Source organism: Pelodiscus sinensis, chromosome 1, assembly GCF_052426305.1.
Source record: "Pelodiscus sinensis isolate ZL-2025 chromosome 1, ASM5242630v1, whole genome shotgun sequence".
NCBI classification, from domain to species: Eukaryota; Metazoa; Chordata; order Testudines; family Trionychidae; genus Pelodiscus; species Pelodiscus sinensis.
In genome coordinates, this window is record NC_143052.1 from 302047755 (window position 1) to 302070541 (window position 22787).

General features: G+C 46.8%; 1 protein-coding gene across 3 annotated transcripts in view; it reads left to right on the forward strand.

Annotated features, from left to right (window-relative positions):
- The first annotated feature begins 1295 nt into the window (after positions 1-1295).
- Positions 1296-22787, forward strand: part of LOC102463687 (putative tRNA methyltransferase 9B) — a 104057-nt gene continuing 82565 nt past the window's right edge. Inside the window, exon 1 of one of the 3 annotated variants that reach the window (XM_075919189.2) lies at positions 1296-1563. The gene's annotated coding sequence lies outside the window, so the exon portion shown is untranslated. The remainder of the gene's footprint in view (positions 1564-22787) is intronic. The other 2 variants (XM_075919188.2, XM_006134216.5) reach the window with 2 other exon arrangements.

A 22787-nucleotide genomic window follows, 5' to 3' on the forward strand; every position in this document is an offset into this window, starting at 1 on the left:
CAGGTCAGAGCAACACTGAGAAATGAACCCAGGTCTGGTGGACCATTCTGCCACCAGAAAAGTACCCCTGTCACCATAGCAAAGAATAACACAAAATAGTTATTTAGTCCAACTCTAGACAGGGAGATAGTTCTTCCTTAAGAATGCTCTAGCTCTCTGATCACTGTTAACCTGCACAAAGTCGCTGAACTATGTGCTGCTGTTGATGTGCCCATCCCTTTTACTCTGTGTAGCAATAAGGTCTGCAGTATTTTATTTTATGGTATTCTTTTGTTTTTCTACTTCTCCTGCATTGTACTGACTTTAACAACCTACTTCCTTTTATCTTTTTAAAGCATTAATTTAAATAATGATTGTGTTTTCACATCCTCTTTTTAATGCTCTAAAATAATAATTACAGCAGTTCCTTGCTATTCTACATTAACCCTCAAAAGCAGGTGCCACAACAATAACTGTTATTAATACAGCAGTCACTTTTATATTCATGACTATCCTTTACAGTTTTACAAAGAATTGTCCTAATGGATGAGGAGAATGCAACTAACACTAATGGAAATTACATATCAATATGGGATTATAGGCCTGATTCTCCATGGTCTTGCATCTTGTGTAGCCATTCACACACATCCAAAGATAGAGTTGGGGAGCTGATCATATGGGATGCCTTAGTTGTGGTACCTTTGTCACACTTAGGACATCAGAACAGCTAGCACCAGCTTGTATTGCACTAGGGAACAATGGTACAGAGCTGTCATTCTCCTCCCATTATCCTTCATCATGGGTGGGGATTTCTAAAGTTTTGTCTTCTCTGCTCACTGCCCCTGATTGGGTAATCTTGGTGGCTACCAGGAGGAAGGCAGATCCTGGAGCTACCTCAGCCAAAAATTATTTGCAGTTGCAGTGCTTTTTCCTTCCAGTCCCCTGGTGCATGAGGATCTGAAGGCAACAAGACAGTGCAGGGGAATTATAGTGGAAAGAGGCCTGCTTTTCCCCTGCTACTCCCTGGGGGCAGGGGCAGGTAGCAATCTGGCCTCAAATCAGAGAGAGCCACCCTGGGGGGACTCAGTCCCAGCTCCTCAGAGGCATGTACTGTACTCGGTAAGCATGGCAGGATGCGGCCCCACGGATCCTAAAGGTAAATCTATGTGCTCAGGACATCAAAGGCAGGAATTCCACTTCGGGGCCTTCTCATGAACCCCCGCATCTGCCGAACCCTTCCCGGGGAGGAGCACGTGGAGGGACCCGCCCTCCGAGGTCCCCCATTCCCGGGTAATCCCTCCCGCCCTATAGACGAAGGCTGCGCCTGCGGCTCCGCTCCAGTGAGTCACAGGACAAAAGGCTCCAATAGGGACCCGAGCGAGCACGTAACCTAGGAGAGCGGCATTGTTTGGGGCGGAGGAAGGGCGCCGCGCCGGTCGGGCTGGCTGCGGCTCCAGGGAGACTGGCCCTGGGAGCGAGTCCCACGTGGCCACTGAAGCGCTCGCCGCCTCCAGGCAGCCCCCGGCCCCGGGAAGGGACTCGGGCCCCCGCTGGGCGGCGTGCGGGCTGCAGGAGGGAGCGGGGGTGAGTGGCCGCAGCGCCGCGGAGAGGGGGCCGGTCACGGCGCTGTGCGGGGGCGAGGAGCGGAGCATCACGGGGGGAGGGTGGGGAAAACGGCGCTGCCTGGCTGCTGTGCAGGGTCTACGAGGGGGTGGGGGTGGGTAGCCTGGTCCCACCTTCGCTCGGCTGCTGCGCGGGAAGCTGCTGCTGCAGTGATAGGGCCGGGGAATTGCACCAGCCCCACCCCCAGCAGGGTGGGAGAAGGGGGTTGCGCCGCCGGCCCTGCGGCGCGGTGGGGACCGCACAGCGGGTGACATGAAGTTCGCCGGAGCAGCCTTTTACCCGGGGGGAGCTGGCCCGCCCCGCTCTCCGAGTATTTAATTGCACCGCGTTCCGCAGTGTGAACCGCGTCTCTTCTGCTCCCACCGCCGACTCCTGCCGGGAAGTTTCTGGGCCGCGCGTGCAGAGAACGGGCTGCCTTTGCCAACTTCAATTTTGCTCAGTAGCAGCCCCCGGGCCTTGATTCTCGGTGGCTCGGCTCCTGCAGGGACACAAAGGTGCTTTGCAGCTGGGGTCCTCTAGCCCTTTTCCTGAACCTTCGTGTAAATTAGCGAGTGATTTGCTTCCTAGAGCGCCTCGTGGACGGGACAAGTAATAGAGCAATGCCTTCCAGTCATGCCCTCTCTCTGCCCTTGTCCTCTTCCTGACATCCCATGGGAAAGTAGGTATAAGGCTGCACAAGGGAGGGGACAGGGTAGTGGAGAATCAGTCCATGGCAGGTCATCGGAGGCAAATGTCATTCTAAATTGCAGAGTGTATTTATGTTTCAAGCTTGCTATAAAGTGTTTCATAATGCCTTAGTTTTCATTTCTTATCTGCCTTAAACATGGCTATGCCAATTTAAATAAAATACTGAACATTATTTGCATCTAGACTAGAAATCATAGACTAAATTTAAGAAATAAGCTTATCCCAGTAACCTTTAATATTAACTTTGCAGTATTACATAGAAATCAGCAAGGTCGGTGAGTTATCATGCTTGGTTTTCTAAAAATGTATATAATAAATGCAGTCCCTGACCTAAAGAGTTTACAGTCTAAAAGACAAGATGAAACAGTGTGAGACAAACAAGCAGGACAGGATGGGATGAGAGGAGTGACAAGAAGAAAAGACAACAAAAAAAATGCCATAATAGTAGGAGTGGGCAAGATACTGTATAAGCCTACCCCACCAGAACCCTTAGGCAGGGAGCAGCTGGCTTTCTTTGCACCATGTGAGGGGGCTGTGCGTGGTCCTGGACCACCCGCCAGTAGAAGCTGAGCGATTGTACTGGAGGTTGGGACAATACACAGCTCCCTCGCTGCAGTGCAGAGAGGAAACCAGCCAATGAGAGCTGAGAGATTGTGCTGGCCACGGGGGCCGTGCATGAAGCCTTCCCCGCCCCAGCACACAATACAGATAGGCACATGGATCAGCCAACTGCTCTGAGCGATCTGGAGCTGCGGATGAGGGTCCCACTGGGCTGCTGGCCGGGAACCGCCTAAGTAAGCATCTCCTGACCATAGCCTGCCTCTGGTACCCCTCCCACACCACGGCTCCCTGCCCCAGGTCGCCACCCAAACTCTCTGCACTCCCTCATTCCAGATCACAACTCCCTCCCAGACCCTGCACCTCTTCCTACATTCTTCCCCTAGGCCAGATTCCTTTCCTGCACCTATACCCCCTTGCAGATGCTGCAGCCACATCCTCTGCCCAGGTCACAGCCCCTACTTCACCCAAACTCCCTCTCAGACGCCACACCCTCTCCTGCACTCCACTCCCCTATCCCAAGCTCCCTTCTGCACTCAACCTCCATACCAAGTGGTCCCCCAATAAAAAATTATTGCCCACCCTACATAATAGCATGTGCACACATACATGCAACACACAGAGTTAGGAGCAACACACACAGTTGTCCTCTCAAATGGGAGATTCAACATTTAATGGAGTATGAATTGCAGGTTGGCAGGAGCAGAGTTTATGAGAGTGCTACCCACTGTGGTATGACACCTACCTCAATCCAGTGGTATTTACATTTGTAAGATAGGGTGAAACCCCCTTACTCAAGATGTGGCTGGAAAGGTGGGGAAAAGGAAATGGCTTGTGGAATAGCTTATGGCCACTAGAGTAGTGCTGCCAAGGAACGGAAAGAGCCAAGGGATTAGTGCTCTTATTTTAAAGGCACAGATAGGTTTTATTTAACTGCATTTTTAGTTAAACATTACATACCACAGCAATGAGGCTGCTGTAGGCTTCAGTCTGCGCTCCACCAAGTGGTTCAGAACTCAGCCTCCTAAAATGGGGTGGCCTTTGGCATCTGCCTCACATCTTTACACAATAAAAACTACTCCACAGGTTTTGGGATAGGACCTAGGATGTAGGCACAGTGCTTCTGTATATATAATTTGGGCTCTGCTAGATCTCTTGTGTAAAGCTTGGTTAGGCTGACCCACAGGATGCTTCCACAATCTTGTCCCCTCCTTAAGGAAGTAATGCTGGGGAAACTGAAAATGTTAACTCTTCCTATCCTGATCCCTTCATGTGAGTAGGGCAATGGAACTCAACATTTCCATACTACAGTATTTCTTTCAGGAGTCTGATTTGTCTTGTGTATCCCAAGGTTCACGTCTCTTAAAAATTACTTGCTTATAAAGTATCACAGCATACTATCACTGAAAAATTGTTTACTTTCTCATTTTTATCATATAATTGTAAAATAAATCAGATAAATATAAGTATTGTACTTACTTTTCAGTGTATCGTATATAGAACAAGTCTCTGTATGAAATTTTAGTTTGTACTGGTTTTGCTAGTGCTTTTTATGTAGCCTGTTGTAAAACTAGGCAATTTTTAGATGAGCTGATGTGCCTCCTGGAAGATCTCCAACCATTGGAGTAGTCTTTGAGAGGATGATATGGCTCTTAGAAAATAAATCAGTACAGGCAAAAATCTGCCCTCCAAGTCATGTACCTAAATCCCACGGGCTTCAGAATGTAGCCTATTGGGTACAGCTTGGTTTTATTTCTGTGTCTACTAGAGCAGCTTGAGGTTCCCAATGAATTTTAATTAAACAAGATACAAGTAAATGATTATTTGAAATTGGTCTCTGTGAGTAAGCTCATATAGACATAAATATTTGTATTGAATTAATTTTTTTAATCATGTGTAGCAGAAATATGAAAGCCAAAATGAAGAGGTTAGTGAAGCATGACATTTTAAATGGGATATGATGACAGTTACCATTTGCCCAAAAGCTGAAGCAACTACATTGTTCAGAACATTGGGGTTGGAAAAATATTGCTATGGCAACAAATTACTTTTATACTCACATAAAGGAAAAATAGATCTCTCTCCCTCTGTGGGAAGCACATATTTTAAAGTGCTTGAAAGATTAAAGGTGATAGGCAGAAATAGTTGCATGAATATATTTTCATTTTTCTTCATTTGCTTTATACGTATATCTGTATGACTCTGAAATGCAGAAATAATTTAGAGCTAGAAGCATCTTACTGTCAAACAGTAGAAATTGCTTAGAAAAAGGAGGGGCGGGGAAGAGGACGAAAGTATAATTCAGTCAGGACTTCTATTCTGACTATAGTATAACAATGTTGGGCTTTAAATTATTAAAAAAATATTCCCAGCAGTCATAATATATAAAAAACTATATTTGACAAGACTAAAATTATTTCACTTCTCTTCTAATATGAAAGACCTCACCCAATTTTTTGATTCTACACCAGCTACTGTATATGTCAAACTAATGGATTTGCTGGCAGGGCAGAGATTAGTTCATTTAATCTTTTTTTTCTTTTTAAAAGGTGTGTCACTTTCATCGTTTTGAAAGTGAGTAACTAGCAGTGCTTTGTGCCTGTGTCTTGAATGGTGAGCCTGTGTGCAAGGGGACATACAATGTGTCTAAATAGGAAATGCTCAGTGTGCAAGAGGCCCCGTGCTAGAGCCACAGAGTTGGCTGTGCACCATACCCATCCCATTGAAAGACCTGGCAGAGGGGACATTTTGGGGAGAGCCAGGATAGGTAGGGGTGTATTGGATGCAGGAGGAGGAATGATGTTTTTATATCCTAGCTATTCTGCACCCCAACAATGTCTCAGACTCTGTTGCATCAGTTACCCTAGCCCTGATAGTCCCTGAATAGAAGAGGTACAGGTTGCCTCCTTTATGTCCTTCTCTAAATTTGGACCTTTGTTAGCTTGAGATTGAGGCTGCATCAAGTCTGAACGAAAGTTAATTGGGAAACAACTGGAAGGAATAGTAAAATACACAGCAATGGCTTTAATGGCTGCGGGTGAATCACATTTACAAGATACCTACTAGAATCGATTGCTGCAGTAGCAATCACATCAAAAATACTTTTTGCCATCTGTACATGTAAAGGTGAATGGGACCTTCCCTTTCATGCTAAGACTAGGTCATGTACATATGTGCCTATGTCATCTTGAGATTATACTACTGTAATGTGCCTTAATAGGGCCTAAACTATATGGAAGTACAACACTCATATGGCATGAATGGGCTATAAAGGCATCATCAGAAATATGCCTACATGACAATGCAGAATTCAAAAATCCTTATATAGCTATATCAACTACCGTATATACTCGAGTCTAAGTCGACCCGAATATAAGCCGAGGCACCTAATTTTACCCCCAAAAACTGGGAAAAAGTATTGACTCGAGTATAAGCCTAGGGTAGGAAATGAGGCAGCTACTGGTAAATGTAAAAAATGAAGATAGATACCGGGTCTAGCCCCGGAAGTTGGGGCGAAAGCTGCTCCGGTGCCCCTGGTCTGCTGGAGACCGTCTCCAGCAGACCAGGGGCACCGGGCGGTTCCCGCGCTTCTGAGGCTTTGCCAGAGCAAAGCCTCAGAGGCGCGGGACCCCCGCAGCTGCGGCTTCAGTCCGGGAGCCTGTGGTCTGCTGGGGACGGTCCCCAGCAGACCACAGGCACCCAGATTGAAGCGGCAGCCGCGGCGGTTCCCCGCGCCCCTGAGGCTTTGCCAGAGCAAAGCCTCAGAGGCGCGGGACCCCCCCCGCTGCTGCCGCTTCAATCTGGGAGCCTGTGGTCTGCTGGGGACGGTCATCTTTGCCCGCCTCAGTTCTCGAGATGCTGACTCGAGTATAAGCCGAGGGGGGGCATTTTTCAGCACAAAAACTGTGCTGAAAAACTCGGCTTATACTCGAGTATATACGGTATATTTGCTTGATTTGCTGAAAAAGGAATCAGTTTCCTAGTGACACTCAATGGAACTCTTAGGAAGATCCAAGATAAGTATGTTGAGGTTTGCTCCCAGCAGAGTTAATTACAGGATTAGGGCCTTTGTCATGTTTATCCATACTGTGTGCCAAGCATATTCAAACAGAAGAGATGGAAAAAGAAACCCTCTAGCTTAGTAGAATAGTGATAGAAATGTAGCCGTGTTAGTCTGATGTAGCTGAAACAAAATACAGGACTATGAAGCACTTTAAAGACTAACAAGATGGTTTATTAGATGATGAGCTTTCGTGGGCCAGACCCACTTCCTCAGATCAAATAGTAGAAGAAAATAGTCACAGCCATATATACCAAAGGATACAATTTAAAAAAATGAAGACATATGGAAAGGACAAATCACATTTCAGAACAGAAGGGAGATGCGGGGGGGGGGGGGGGCGGGAGAAAGGAAGGTGAATGCCTGTGAGTTAATGATATTAGAGGTGGGGAAGGGTAGATGTCTGTGAGTTAATAGTATTAGAGGTGTGACAGTGGCCAATGCCAGGTGCCCTAGAGGGAGTGAATCGAACAGGTAATGATCAAGCGATCTCTCTCTTGCCATCCATCTCCACCCTCTGACAAACAGAGGCTAGGGACACCATTCCTTACCCATACTGGCTAATAGCCATTTATGGACCTAACCTCCATGAATTTATCTAGTTCTCTTTTAAACCCTGTTATAACTCCTAGCCTTCACAACCTCCTCAGGCAAGGAGTTCCACAGATTTACTATGCATTGTATGAAGAAGAACTTCCTTTTATTTGTTTTAAACCTGCTGCCCATCTGGTGGCCCCTAGTTCTTATATTATGGGTACAAGTAAATAACTTTTCCTTATTTACTTTCTCCACACCACTCATGATTTTATATACCTCTATCGTATCCTCCCTTAGTCTCCTCTTTTCCAAGCTGAAAAGTCCCAGTCTCTTTAATCTCTCCTTATATAGGACCCGTTCCTAATCGTTTTAGTTGCACTTCTCTGAGCCTTTTCTAATACCAGTATGTCTTTTTTGAGATGAGGAGACCACATCTGTATGCAGTATTCCAGATGTGGGCGTAACGTGGATTTATATAAAGGCAATAAGATATTCTCTATCTTATTCTCTATCCCTTTTTTAATGATTCGTAACATCCTGTTTACTTTTTTGACTGCCGCTGCACACTGTGTGGACGTCTTCAGAGAACTATCCACGATGACTCCAAGATCTCTTTCCTGATTAGTTGTAGCTAAATTAGCCCCCATCATAACATATGTATAGTTGGGGTTATTTTTTCCAATGTGCATTACTTTACATTTATTCACATTAAATTTCATTTGCCATTTTGTTGTCCAGTCACTTAGTTTGGTGAGATCTTTTTGAAGTTCTTCACAGTCTGCTTTCGTCTTAACTACCTTGAGCAGTTTAGTATCGTCTGCAAACTTTGCCACCTCACTGTTTACCCCTTTCTCCAGATCATTTATGAATATGTTGAATAGGATTGGTCCTAGGACTGACCCTTGGGGGACACAACTAGTTACCCCTCTCCATTCTGAACATTTACCATTTATTCTTACCCTTTGTTTCCTGTCTTTTAACCAGTTCTCAGTCCATGAAATGGTCTTCCCTCTTATCCCATGACAACTTAATTTATGTAAGAACCTTTGGTGAGGGACCTTGTCAAAAGCTTTCTGGAAATCTAAGTACACTATATCTGCTGGATCCCCCTTGTCCACATGTTTTTTGACCCCTTCAAAGAACTCTAATAGATTAGTAAGACATGATTTCCCTTTACAGAAACCATGTTGACTTTTGCCCAACAAATTATGTTCTTCTATGTGGCTGACAATTTTATTCTTTACTACTGTTTCAACTAATTTGCCTGGTACTGACGTTAGACTTAACGGTCTGTAATTGCTGGGATCGCCTCTAGAACCCTTTTTAAATATTGGCGTTATATTAGCTATCTTCCAGTCATTGGGTACAGAAGCTGATTTAAAGGATAGGTTACAAACCATAGTTAATAGTTCCGCAATTTCACGTTTGAGTTCTTTCAGATGTCTTGGGTGAATGCCATCTGGTTCCGCTGACTTGTTACTGTTAAGTTTATCAATTAATTCCAAAACCTCCTCTAATGACACTTACAAAGGACGGGTCAGGTTTGGGAATCTTCCTAACATCCTCAGCCGTGAAGACTGAAGCAAAGAATTCATTTAGTTTCTCCGCAATGACTTTATCGTCTTTAAGTGCTCCTTTTGTATCTCAGTCGTCCAAAGGCCCCACTGGTTGTTTAGCAGGCTTCCTGCTTCTGATGTACTTAAAAAACATTTTATTATCTTTTGAGTTTTTGGCTTCAAACTCCTTTTTGGCTTTTCTTATTACATTTTTACACTTAATTTGGCAATGTTTCTGCTCCTTTCTATTTACCTCACTAGGATTTGACTTCCACTTTTTAAAAGATGTCTTTGTATCTCTCATTGCTTCTTTTACATGGTTAAGCCACGGTGGCTCTAAAAAAGGTGGTAGAAGAGGGTAGGTGAATTCTAATCTGCAGAACATGTACACAGATACCTTAAAGAATAGCTAGACCCCCTCGTCCCACTTCATAAAAAATAGGTGGGTCCAAATGAGTTATAGAACACTCTTCGTCTATTTTTAATAAATATCCAAGAAGCTTGTATTTACTAATTTCAGCCCACCCACACACCCTCCCATGAAGTTTTGAACAGTCCTTCAAATAACTGCTCAGCATTGCTTTTAAACATTTAAGATTATGGCATTATGCATAAATATAATTTCATGGGGCTATGCTGCACTTACAACATTTTCTCTCAGTGTGGGATCCAAAGGAGGATAAAATCAATGTGTTCTAGCTACAGTTATAGTGTTGGCTCCCAACAGTAATGGTTTGGTGGATACCTCTGCCTGTGAGAAATTAAATACACAAATAGTGAATTTTCCCATTGTTGTAAGTCCAAGTAATGTTATTTTATAATGTATAATATACATTATAAACTGTGTATTGACTCTACTTCCACCTTAATAATGCACCTATGTGTGACGAATCGTCTTCTGTATTAGACGTAGATCAGTTGCACTACCAAAACAAAAATAATATGGAGAGGTACCATTATGGACTGTTGCTGAGGTTATTTAATAGATTTGCTGCACAAAGTTTTTTTGTTTAAGCAGACTCATGAAGAATATGTATATCCCCAAATGCCTTCTTTCATTGTTCTACTAAAAATACAATGGCATTCTATGACCCTGTTTAGAGGAATAAGGCTTCTGTTTGTCTCCTGCTCATTCTGTCAGCATTCACACAGTAAGTTCAGTAGAAATCCCTGAGGTATTCTAGTGTCAAACCATGAAGCCATTTCTGCCTTTTAGAAAAATTATTATGTTTCAAGGAACAGAGACAGTGGGGAATATTCCTGTGAAGTAAAGACTTGATGTAGCAATGCAGATATAGGAGCTGAAAGGTTGGTGGGGGAAGGGTGAAATACTGAAACAGAAGCAAAGGAAAAGAAAAAAAATACTAAAATCAGAATGTTACTCTGGCGAAAATCCAGAGTAACTTCATGAAGTCAAAGAAATTCCCTGGGGTAGCACAGATCAGGATATGGCCTTGCATGAAGAAAAGAGACAGAAGAAACCCTAACCCATACTGATAGCAGAGTATTTTGGGAGGAAAAATAAATGGGGTCAGGAAGAGTTCCTTCCTTTTTCCCAAAGTATTAAAAATAATTTGGATCAAATTCAGACCTTCTGAAACAAATACAATTCCTCCTGATGTAGATGATTTATTATAAACATTGCAGTAACTTCTACAGACCTCCCCACTCCTAATGGATCAGGCCTTCCCTGTGGTAGCAGTTGTGCAAAGACAACAAAAAGGATGGTCCATGCTAGGGATGTCTGAGTGTAAACGGCTAACCGTTTAACCAATAAGCAGCTTCTCATTGGTTAATGGTATTGTTTACACTCAGCGAAGCTTCCTCCCCAGAAGCAGAGGAGGGCAAGGGCTGGTGGCCCTGCTCCCAGGAAGGCTTCGCTGTGGGCTCTGTAGTAGAAAGCTAAATGAATTAAGCAGCGCAGGTCACCATGTAACTGCTGAGACTTTCAGCAATTACACAGTTACCCAAATACACTATTTTTACCGTCCCTAGTCTATGTATAATCACAATACAAAATAAGAGATAAACAAAGAGATGTATGCCAGCTGCCTAATCTTTATCAAGCTTTTGTGACCATTTCTCAGAAGAGAAGGAGGGATTTGTGGTGGATAGAAGTTGTGCTTGCTTATAGCAGAGCTGACATTCTCTCTTTGGGTTTTCACTGGGCTCTATGAGGGGGCTGGGCTGCAAAGGAGTTGGCGCTAATACAGATTCAGGCAGCCTGGGGAGTGTAGTAATCTTTACTGGTTGGTTACGGGTCCCAAAAGAAATCTCTGCCAACTGGGGATTGCCACAGCACGACACATGCCAGCTACAGTCTCTCTCCCCACACCGCTGCTATTTACCATCCCTACAGACGCAGGAGCATTTTATAGTTCGTTTTAAAACTACTTGTTTCAGGCTGTTTTTATGATTAACACTTACTACCGGTAGGGGCTAGAGTGGGCAGAGGTTTGTTCCAGCCCTGTGGGGCCCACCAGAGGCAGGGGCTGCTCTGGTCAGTTGGCCAGAGAAGCCCCTGTCCAGGGCAGGCCAGTCCAGGCACAGCCTCCTCGCTGCAGGTTGCATGCTGGCTCCCTGGAAGCTGGCTTTGCTGCAGGTTCTGCAGCTTTATACTGCAGAGTCTGCAGCATGCATAACTGCTAAAGAAAAATCTGGTAGTTATATGGTTATATTATTAAACAACATTTTTACATCCCTACAAGTAATCTCATAACTGTAAGAAAATATTGGTATCCATTCTGCATGATTTTCTGCTTCTTTGCTTTAGTGGAGTTATTCCAGTTTACACTGGAGTGGGCAGAGAATCAGGCTTAGCTTGTCCAGCTCCTTTAAACAACTGTGAGTGTGAAAAAACCTGTTTTTTCTATAACAAAAAGGTATTTTAATTTTCCATGCTTTGCATTCCTGAAAGGTATATTGATGAACACTATTCTCTAATTGATTTAGCTTTTGGGAACCATTGCCTCTTGAAACTTAACATTCTTCATTGATTCTCTGTGACTTTTCAAAGGGGAAGGTCACTTTTAATGCATGAAGAAACCAATGATATGATCTCATCAGGAGATGAAGGTGTTCAAAGTCCAGATTTCCAATCCCATTGCTACAGAATGTTTACTTGTCAGATTTCGTTTGTTGTCAGTGTTCAAATGCATGTAATTTCTTGCAAGGCAGCGTTTTGGAATGTGAGGCCCTGGCAGTAATGAAGGACTTTTGTACGGTGGTTGAGCAGATAGTATGCTTTTTAGAAATCGACTTAGTAAAATCAACACAATGCCAGCATTAGTATTCAGATGAAATTTAGGCTTCTATGAACAGGCGGTCATTGCAGTCAATTTCTTAAGTGAAAACCTCAGTGTTAGAATATGCCTCTAGTGTATCTGATATTTCATAAGAGGAGCATGAGGCAGTTTTCACTAGGTGAGGAATATTAACCTTAAACTGGGTGGAGGAACCTTTTTTGGGTCGGGGCCGGTGACCCACAGAAAAATCAGTCGTGGGCTGCACACAAGTGAGAAGCAAAGGGAGAAAACCCTGACTGAGAAGGAGAAAGACACTTCCCACATTCCCTTGTACAGGCAGTCCCCGGGTTACGTACAAGATAGGGACTGTAGGTTTGTTCTTAAGTTGAATCTGTATGTAAGTTGGAACTGGCGTCAGCCGCTGCTGAAACTGACCGCCAGTTCTGACTTACATACAGATTCAACTTAAGAACCCCAGGCGTCCCCAAGTCAGCTGCTGCTGAAACTGATCAGCAGCTGATTCCAGGAAGCCCGGGGCAGAGCAACTCTGCCTGGGGCTTCCTGTAGTCAGCGCTGGTCAGTTTCAGCAGCGGCTAGATCAGGACGCCTGGGGCAGAGCAGCTGGGGTGCTGCTGGGTTGCTCCAGTAGCGCCGCTCCTTGGCACTACTGGACCAACCCAGCAGCACCCCAGCTGCTCTGCCCCAGGCGTCTTGATTCAGCCGCTGCTGAAACTGACCAGCAGCGGCTTAATCAGGACCAGAGCAGCAGGGGTGCTGCCGGGTTGGACCAGTAGCGCCCAGAGCGGCGCTGCGGGACCAACCGGCAGCACCCCAGCTGCTCTACCACAGGCGTCCGGAGAAAAGCCTAGTCTGCTGGGGGGGGGCGTACTAGCTGCGGGCCCCCCCCCCCCCCCAGCCCAGCAGACCAGGAAGACACGGGCGGCGGACCGAGACGCACCGCGGTCCCGCCGCCTGGGTCTTCCGCGGCTTTGCTCCCCGTCTCCCTGGTCTGCTGGAGACCAGCAGACCAGGGAGACGGGGAGCAAAGCCTCTGAGGACGCCGGCAGCGGGACAGCCGCGGGGCGTCTGGGCTGTCCCGCTGCCGGCTTCCCCCGCAGCTTTGCAAAGCCTCGGGGAAGCTGGCAGCGGAGCAGCCCAGGCGCGCCTGGGGTGCCCCGCTGCCCGAGCCCCCCCCCCTCGGCTTTGCAAAGCCGCGGGGAAGCCGGCAGCGGAGCAGTCCAGGCGCACCTGGGCTGCCTCTCTGCCCGAGCCCCCCCGCAGCTTTCCAAAGCCGCGGGGAAGCCGGCAGCGGAGCAGTCCAGGCGCGCCTGGGCTGCCTCTCTGCCCGAGCCCCCCCGCAGCTTTCCAAAGCCGCGGGGAAGCCGGCAGCGGAGCAGTCCAGGCGCGCCTGGGCTGCCTTGCTGCACAAGCCCCCCCGCAGCTTTGCAAAGCCGCGGGGAAGCTGGCAGCGGAGCAGTCCAGGCGCGCCTGGGCTGCCTCGCTGCCTGAGGCCCCCCCCCCCCCCCCGCCGCTTTGCAAAGCTGCGGGGTGGCTCGGGCAGCAAGGCAGCCCAGGTGCGCCTGGACCGCTCTGCTGCCGGCTTCCCCACGGCTTTGCAAAGCAGCGGGGGGGGGGGGGGTCCTCGGGCAGCCCAGGCGCCCCTGGGCTGCCCGAGCCCCTCCGCGGCTTTGCTCTGCGTCTTCCTGGTCTGCAGACCAGGGAGACGGGGAGAAAGCCCCAGAGTACACGGGCGGGAGGACCGCGAGGTCCCGCAGTCTGTGTACTCTGGGGCAGCCCCGTTCGTAACTGCGGATCCGACATAAGTCGGGGACTGCCTGTACACTAGAGCCTAGGGGGGCCCAGCCTAGTAGATTTTGTGTGTTCTGGCCCTGCAGGTGGGGGGTTGGAGCAACCAGCACAGGCTTCCCAATGCTGAGCCTGGGGCCTGGATACTGGCAAGCTGGGGACTGGATCCAGCCCCCAGAGCTGAGGTTCCCCACCCCTGCCTTAGACTGAGAACACTCCCTGAGTTGCTGCTATCATTTTATTCATTTAACTCTTATGTAATTGGTGTATACGTCAACTATTCTTATCTGACTGCTATGCATGTAGTTTCTCTAGGCCTTGTTGAAATCTGGATTAGGATATCATAGAATCATAGTACTGGAAGGGACCTCAATAGGTCATCGAGTCCAGTCCCCTGCCCTCATTGCAGGACCAATCACCATCTAGACAAGGGCTACTCTGCTTTAAAAGTCCCGGGGGCCACAATGATACTCAAGCACATGCCGAGGGTCACAACTTAAGTGTGGTTGGGTGTACATGCAAATATATGTGCAAATAGCTTCTTTCACACTGACAGGTGTGAATACAAAACACTTCCCACAATGCCCTGGTACTCCTGGTACCTCCTTCCTGGGGGCTAGAAACCCTGAACCCATTTGTTCCATCCAGCTCGTCCACTTGTGTCTTTCAGTACTCACCCCGCCTGGGACATGCTTTGCCTTTGTTTGTTCCCAGTAGATGCCATGTTCAAAGGATCCTACCCACATGTTGAGCCCCATGTCAACCCAAACCACACCGCAAACAGTCCATGGGCTGCATGAGGCCCATGAGCCAGGTGTTGAGTAGCCCTGGTCTAGACCATCCCTGGCAGGTGTCTAACCTGCTCTTAAATATCTCCATGTTGGCGATTCCACAACTCCCCTAGGAAATTTATTCCCATGTTTAACCACCCTAACAGGAAGTTTTTCCTAATGTCCAACCTAAACCTCCCTTGCTGCAATTTAAGACCAATGCTTCTTGTCCTATCCTCAGAGGACAAGGAGAACAATTTTTCTGCCTCTTCCTTATAACATACTTTTAAATACTTGAAAACTGCTATCGTGTTCCCTCTCAGTCTTCTCTTTTCTAAACTAAAGAAGCCCAGTTCTTTCACTCTTCCCTCATGCATTACTTAAGAACAGAACTTGAAACTAACAACTCTTAGGTTATGTCTACACTGCAAACAGAGGTAACTGCCACTTATGGAGGTAGAAATGGCCGTGAAGCCATGGCAGCATGGGCTGGCCACTCAAATACGCATCCAGGGTCCTGAATAGGCTTGTACAGCCCATGTGCTGCATCTTCATGGCTATTACCATTCAAACTAGCTAGATCAAAGTTACCTAGAGTATATTTCCATCTGCTGTAGTCACACCTCTGCAGTGAGACATACCCTTTGACTGCTATGGACCTTGGGTCAAATACAGAAGTCCTCTCTCAGGTCCTATGTTGCCCACTGTTTCTGTTAGCTTGCAGCATATTTGCCCTGGCTTCCAAACCCAAGGAGTTATTCTGTAGGGTTCACGTCATAGGTTTTTAAACTTCTGCTTATTTCCCCCATGGCTTTGGCAAGAGGGAATCAGAAAGAAGCCAGATAACTTGCCAGCCCTATCCTTTCCTCATCATTTGAGGAAAGCATTGGCTTGCTAAGTCATCTCGCCTCCTTTAGATTCCCTGTTCCCCAAACCACAGGGAAAAATAGAAGAAGTTGCTAGACTATTGCTGTTTTTAAATCACATTTTTCCCCCTGTCTGTACTTTGGAACATCTCCTCATATAAAAAGACAAGAGATACCTGTGTGGTTGCCTCTGGCCTCCTGAACATTCCACAGGATCTTTGCATTTTCAGGGTTGTGTGTGGTTTAAGTGCTTGGAACACCTCACTACTTTGCCCACCGGGGAAAAATTCTTAGGAAATTAAATGTAACCGGTCAGCACTTCTGTTCCAAATGCATATTGAAAATTCCCAATTATCCTCCTTTCTGGAGGCAAGGAGACTTGGTAACACCTTAAAGGACCCTGCTAAGGGGAAAAAAAGACTCCCTAAGTTTGGATTTTTAGTTTCCTCTTTATCATTCTTTTAGGGGGTGATGTTCCCCTGTGGAACTGAAATGGGGCTTGCTAGATCTTTGGAGGCAAGGACCATCTGCACAGAGGCTGGTGCCTCAGCACATATTCCTTCAATAGTGATGTCTCTTTTATGATTTGTGCTGCCAATGCCTCCCCCCTAGCCATCTGCTGGGTATACCAGTGAGCCTTCAGCATTGAAAAAAGTAGTTCAAAAAATCTTTGCTTGGTTACAAAACATAATAGAGAGAAAGCAGTACAGCTGCTATAAATTCTGCCTCTGTAAGGGTATGTCTACACTACCCCGCTAGTTCGAACTAGCGGGGTAATGTAGGCATACCGCACTTGCAAATGAAGCCCGGGATTTGAATTTCCCGGGCTTCATTTGCATAAACCGGGCGCCGCCATTTTTAAATCCCGGCTAGTTCGAACCCTGTGCCGCGCGGCTCATTCCATGAGGAGTACAGCTAGTTCGGATTAGAAGCCTAATCCGAACTAGCTACTCCGTGCCGCGTGTAGCCGCGCGGCACAGGGTTCGAACTAGCCGGGATTTAAAAATGGCGGCGCCCGGTTTATGCAAATGAAGCCCGGGAAATTCAAATCCCGGGCTTCATTTGCAAGTGCGGTATGCCTACATTACCCCGCTAGTTCGAAATAGGAGGGTAGTGTAGACATACCCTAACCTATTAGAATTCTTTGAAAATATCCACAAAATGTGCATAAAAGAACAAATGGATGTAATTTTAGCCTTTCAAAAGGCTTTTGATAACATTTCGCACAATGGGCTATTAACAAAACTAGTTAGCCATGGGGTGATAGGTGAAGTCCTATCATGGATTAAAAACAGATGGGCAATAATATGGATATAGGAATAAACAAAGTAGGAATTGACAAAGCCCTGGATTGGATGACTTAGTTGGGGTTGGTCCTGCATTGAGCAGGGGATTGGACTGAATGACCTCTTGAGGTCTCTTCCAACCCTAATCTTCTATGATTCTTTGAAACTTTCCATTATCAGCATGCAGTGATGGTAATACTGAAGTGCATCAGGAAGCTGTACTACCAATGGGAACAGTATTTAGTATATTCATGATCTGGAAATGGCTTTATGAAAGAGTGGATTTGCCATTAGAGTGGCTGGGTGTAGCATAATGGATCTCTGCTGATGCTCCCTGCTGATGGCCTCTCTGGTCCTTTTTCCATGACTTTGCCTTCCAGACAAGTTATGATTTAAGTACAACCTGTTACCCCTGGGGCCTGGATAACACTCAAATATGGCCTGATAGTGAAACCCCAGTCAAATAGATCCATCCCCTCCCTCAGGGGCTATCACCTGTGAATTAGGCTGATAAAGGAAACAGACTCCAAGTAAAGGTGAAAGCAAAAAGAAACTGTAATAGGGATATTATACAATATTAAGGGAAAAGCAGGGGAGAAACCCAACACAAACTAATAGCCTTTAACAGAACAGTGGAAGTGACCAGTAAAACCCCTAATGTCCCAACTGGACTGCATGAAAATAATTGGTAAGTTCTACCCCAAATGGTTACTTTCCTCCTCTGAACTGGAGTGGCTGAGCCAGAGGTGTGTTGGCCAGGACCTGCAACCTCTGGGCTGATTGAGAGTCCTCAGGGAGGAGCGCTGAGGAGTCCCTTGCTGGTGGTATAGGAATCCTGAAGAGGGCGGCAGGCAGATGACACCCGTGTAGATGGAAGACAGTGGATGGGGTGCCCTCTTCTATTCCTCTTACTGGCTTGCAGCTGGATCAGATCCCATGGTGGTCTCTGGAGAGAGAGCTGACCACCCGCGCAAACACTGCCACTCAGATGGACAGCACCCCCCATGGGCTGAGTCTGGACTTATAAAACCTTCAGGGCGGGAAACCCCGGAGGTGATTTTTACCACGTGACCCCTCAGTGGGGACCAGTTCTCAGGTAACTAAGAAAAGGTGGGAAATGCCAGTCTGTGCCAGTTCTTGTTTACCACTCTGAGGTGGAGGGCCCCACCCTGTCCTGAGGTCACCTGGTATACAGACTCCATGTTGTTTTTCACAAACAGCCTAGAAATATCATTTAACATTATCAACTACAGGCAGTCCCCGGGTTACGTACAAGATAGGGACTGTAGGTTTGTTCTTAAGTTGAATCTGTATGTAAGTCGGAACTGGCATCCAGATTCAGCCGCTGCTGAAACTGATCAGTTTCAACAGCAGCTGAATCTGGACGCCAGTTCTGACTTACATACAGATTCAACTTAAGAACCCCAGGCATCCCCAAGTCAGCTGCTGCTGAAACTGATCAGCGGCTGATTCCAGGAAGCCCGGGGCAGGGGCTTCCTGTAGTCAGCCACTGGTCAGTTTCAGCAGCGGCTGACTTGGGGACGCCTGGGGCAGAGCAGCTGGGGTGCTGCTGGGTTGGTCCAGTAGCGCCGCCGCTCCTCGGTGCTACTGGACCAACCCAGCAGCACCCAAGCTGCTCTGCACCAGGCGTCCTGATTCAGCCACTGCTGAAACTGACCAGCAGTGGCTGAATCAGGACGCCTGGGGCAGAGCAGCTGGGGTGCTGCCGGGTTGGTCCAGTAGCGCCTAGAGCGGCGCTATGGGACCAACCAGCAGCGCCCCAGCTGCTGTACCACAGGCATCCGGAACAAAGCCGCGGAGCACGGGGGCAGCATGACAGCCCAGACGCGCCATGGCTGTCCTGCTGCCCTCGGGCTCCGCTGCTTTGCTCCCCGTCTCCCTGGTCTGCAGACCAGGGGGACGGGGAGCAAAGCAGAGCAAAGCGGTGGAACACGCAGGCAGCGGACAGCCCAGACGCATCTGGGCTGTCCGCTGCCCGCGTGCTCTGCCGCTTTGCTTCCTCTCCCTGGTCTGCTGGAGACCAGGGAGACGGGCCCCGTTCGTAACTGCGGATCCGACATAAGTTGGATCCGCGTAACTCGGGGACTTCCTGTAAACATACACATTTGTGTAATTAATATATATACATCATTGATTACCATCACCAGAAGGTCAGCCTACAAACCCTTCCTAGGTTAAAGCCTTTCAAAAATAAAAGTCCAGTATCCTTGTATCTCAATACCAGATCTGACTCTGAGCCCCATGATCCTTGCAGTCTTCTGGCAGGGCTCTCCATTGAGTCTTATCTCAGAGCTTCACACGGCTTTCTTCTGTGACTGGTAAGGGAACCCAGACTCTTTCAGTACACTAGGTTCTAGGCCAGGGACCCTATAACCAACAGGCAATGACTGTTCATCCAAGTCCTTGCTGCTGATTCCCTGGGTGTCTTTCTCAGCGCTTAGCCCCCAGAGCCTGTCACCCTTCCCAGGGCTGGGAGTCTCAAGCTCTTAGCAAGTTAGGTGGCTATATAGACTATATCAGGACTACCCCCTGGAATCCCCTAACAAACCCAGGCCAAAGGCACAAACCAAACCAACTTCTGCCCTTCTCAAACTTAGTCTTTCACGCCTCTTAAATTTCCCTTGCTGCACCTCCGCTGAGCAACTCCCCGGGCTCTCTCCCTAGAAGGCTAGATCATGCCCTTTTATTAGAACTTAGCACTAGAACTTGCTCCAGCCACAGGGGCTGCCTCATTTCTGTCCTACCCTCCTGTCCAACTTGCCTGTTCAGGAGAGGATTACAGGGCTTACACCCCCTGCTGTGTTTCTTCTTTGACCCTTCTATTATCTTTATCCTCTGTAGTCCCAGGCAGTGATTGCAGAATCTCTCTTTAGCTCCTTTCTTCATCTTCAGTTTTGTGGCATAGCTAACTTGCTTCCTATGTCTGTGATTGCCATGCACTGTATTTTGTATCTAGTTCACGACTTTTGAGTCGTACATTCTTTTTGCTATTCTTCAAGAATCGCAGAAGAGCTTTTTTTTATTGGGGACCCTCATTGTCCATTATTCTTGATAAATGTTGCAAGGAAAATTGTTACATTAAAGACCTGAATTTTATATATAAATACCTCCTTCATTGGTACTGTCTTTACAATTTCAAAGGATATGATCTGTTGCTTCCTGGGTTATGCATAATTCATCTTTAGGCTTGTTAATTAGAAATAAATTACTATTTAATCTGCAATGCCGTGTTAGAATTCTAAATAGAGCCACTGTGCTCTTCCTCTCAGGGCCTTGGATTACGTCAACATTTTCAACTATTAGGCATACTTATTGGAATTTTTTCCCCTTCATTTAATTTGCTCACAATTCTTGCCATTGCTTCATGAGCTCATTTTTATTATGTATTTAAATTCCAGTTTGCTTAAGGAGATTCCTAGGTCAACTTGTTCATTATCAGTAGCACTTTTTGCCTGTTTGTCAGCCAGTATATTGCCTAGTAACCCAAAAGGCCTGGTATCTATACACAGTAATTAGCCTAATTAGAGCTCTGTATAGTATTATACCAACATTTTTCTTATCTGCTCTTCATAATATTACAGCAATACTTTTTAATTAATTCTACCTTTGCACTGATCTTTAATATATTCAGCTTGGTTTCTCTAAGTGAGCTTGCTATCAGATGTCACCTCTAAGAATTTGTAATTTTTCACTATATTTATCTGGGGGTTATATAGATACTGGAAGGTTTACCCAGTGTTGTTTGGATTCTTAACTCAGATAAGTTTTATTTTTCTTCATTTAAATCATTATTCTGGGGTGGGGCTGGAGATGAGGGGAGAACCCCAACCCTCTGTCACCGCAGCAGCTTGAGGCCAGGTAAGAAGTTGAATGTCCTCTGGTTGGGGAACAGACATATACACAGACAAGCTCTCTGAAATATATACAGATAGTCCCCGACTTACGAATGAGTTACATGCCAAACACTTGGTTGTAACTTGATCTGTTCGGAAGTTGGACTCCATTCATTTAAAGGTGACCGCGCTGTTCATAAGCGCGGCTCGCACATTCGTAACTCGGGGACCGGCTTAATGGGAGGTTGGTCGTAAGTACAAACAGTCATAAGTCGATGCGTTCGTAACTCGGGAACCACCTGTAGTAGATAAATGTCTCTTTCTCCACCTCTTCCCCTGCTGGCCCCGTAGGATTATAACTGTCCCAGTCCCAATCTCTGACCCCTTGCTGCCACCCTGTGGTCATTCTACAGTATAATTGTCCCTCCTACCAGATCCTCACTTTCCATTTCATGAGAAATAATTAAATTGAACATTTTCCTGGCACAACCAAACCCTTACCTTGATTAAGTTATGGTAAGAAGAAGCTGCATATCAAATTTAGGAAGCATTCTTGAACAAAAGGACTCACGGATGGGGGGACAGTTTCTAAAATGTATAGTAGAGAACTTTTAAAATATTTTGGATTTTGCTTGTTGTGAAAATTATTCCCTTCATTTTATCTATGGAGAACTTGATGCCATACCTGTTTTCACATTCTGCACTCCTTTTAAATGCATCATTTTTTAAAATGACTCTTTGAAGTTTTCTGGTTTTGGTCCATATGGCACAGACATCAGCAAAAATGTGATCCCTAGTCCTGTGCTCTTCTCCTTGGGGAAACCCATTCATCATGCTGTTAAAGAAGGTTGGGTTCATTAATGCTCCCCTGTGAAGTTGAATTTGTAATTGAATATATGGTTGGAAAAGTCTTTCCCTATTTAGACTTGTATAGTTCTTTTGCTTAGGCCAGTCTGCACTACAGTTTGGTCAATGCAATGCAGCTTATGTCATCCTGATTACACCAACACATTACAGCCTTGCTCCTAACAATGCAAATGCTCCTTTATACCAACATCATAATTCCTCCTTCATGAGAGGCATAGGGCTTCTGTCAGTGTGTTTAGGGCAGAGATAATGTCCATATCCACTGTGTGTTACTTATATTGGCTGTCAGCTGTCATTCTTGCCATTTTGGAGCTGTGACATTGACAAGAAAGCCCAGTTTCACCAGTCCCAGCTGGCTCACTGCCCGGTTTTCCTGCTCCCGGCCAGGCTGCTGCCCACACTCCTGGGTTGGAGCCCAAGCTCCCTACTCCATGCAAAGAGTCCTGCTGGTCTGCTGTTTCCTGGCTGCTCAGTCCTGGGCTGCTGTCCATGCTTCCCACTCCCTGCTGGGCTTCGACTCGGGCTCCCAGCTCCCTGCCGGGCTGCCCCCTAGGCTCCTTATTAGGAGCTCTGCTAGCCTTGGCTCTTGGCCCCCTACTGCCCATCAGGACTATGGCAGCTGCCTGGGCTTCAGGTTTGGAGTTCCCCACTGGATGCAGCTCCCAGTGGGGAGCCTCAGTGTGGCCATGCTTCTGGGGGGGAACAGGGAGCCTGGGCTCTTAGAGGGGAGCCAAGAGCCCAGAGGCAGCTGGCAGCTGGCCCAGAGTCTCAGACTCCTTCACCTCCCGCCTTAAGTGCCTGGAAGCACTTCGGGGGGAACACCCACCACCAAGAGAAGGAGGGGAGTAGGGGATGTAAAATGCCATTTTAAAAGTTAATGTTTCACATGTTAAGTTTAACTGATTAACTGGGTTCCCGCAGCGCTCTGGGCCAGGCCGGGCAAGAGCGGCTCTCCACCTGCGTGCAGTGGGCCTGGGCGGGCTGGAGCACCTCTAAGTTTGTAGTTTAGACGTACTCTTAAGAAGCCCATTATTCATCTGTGCATTCTTCCTATAATATTAATGGAAACTAGTTTATGTAGAACTGGCTGGAC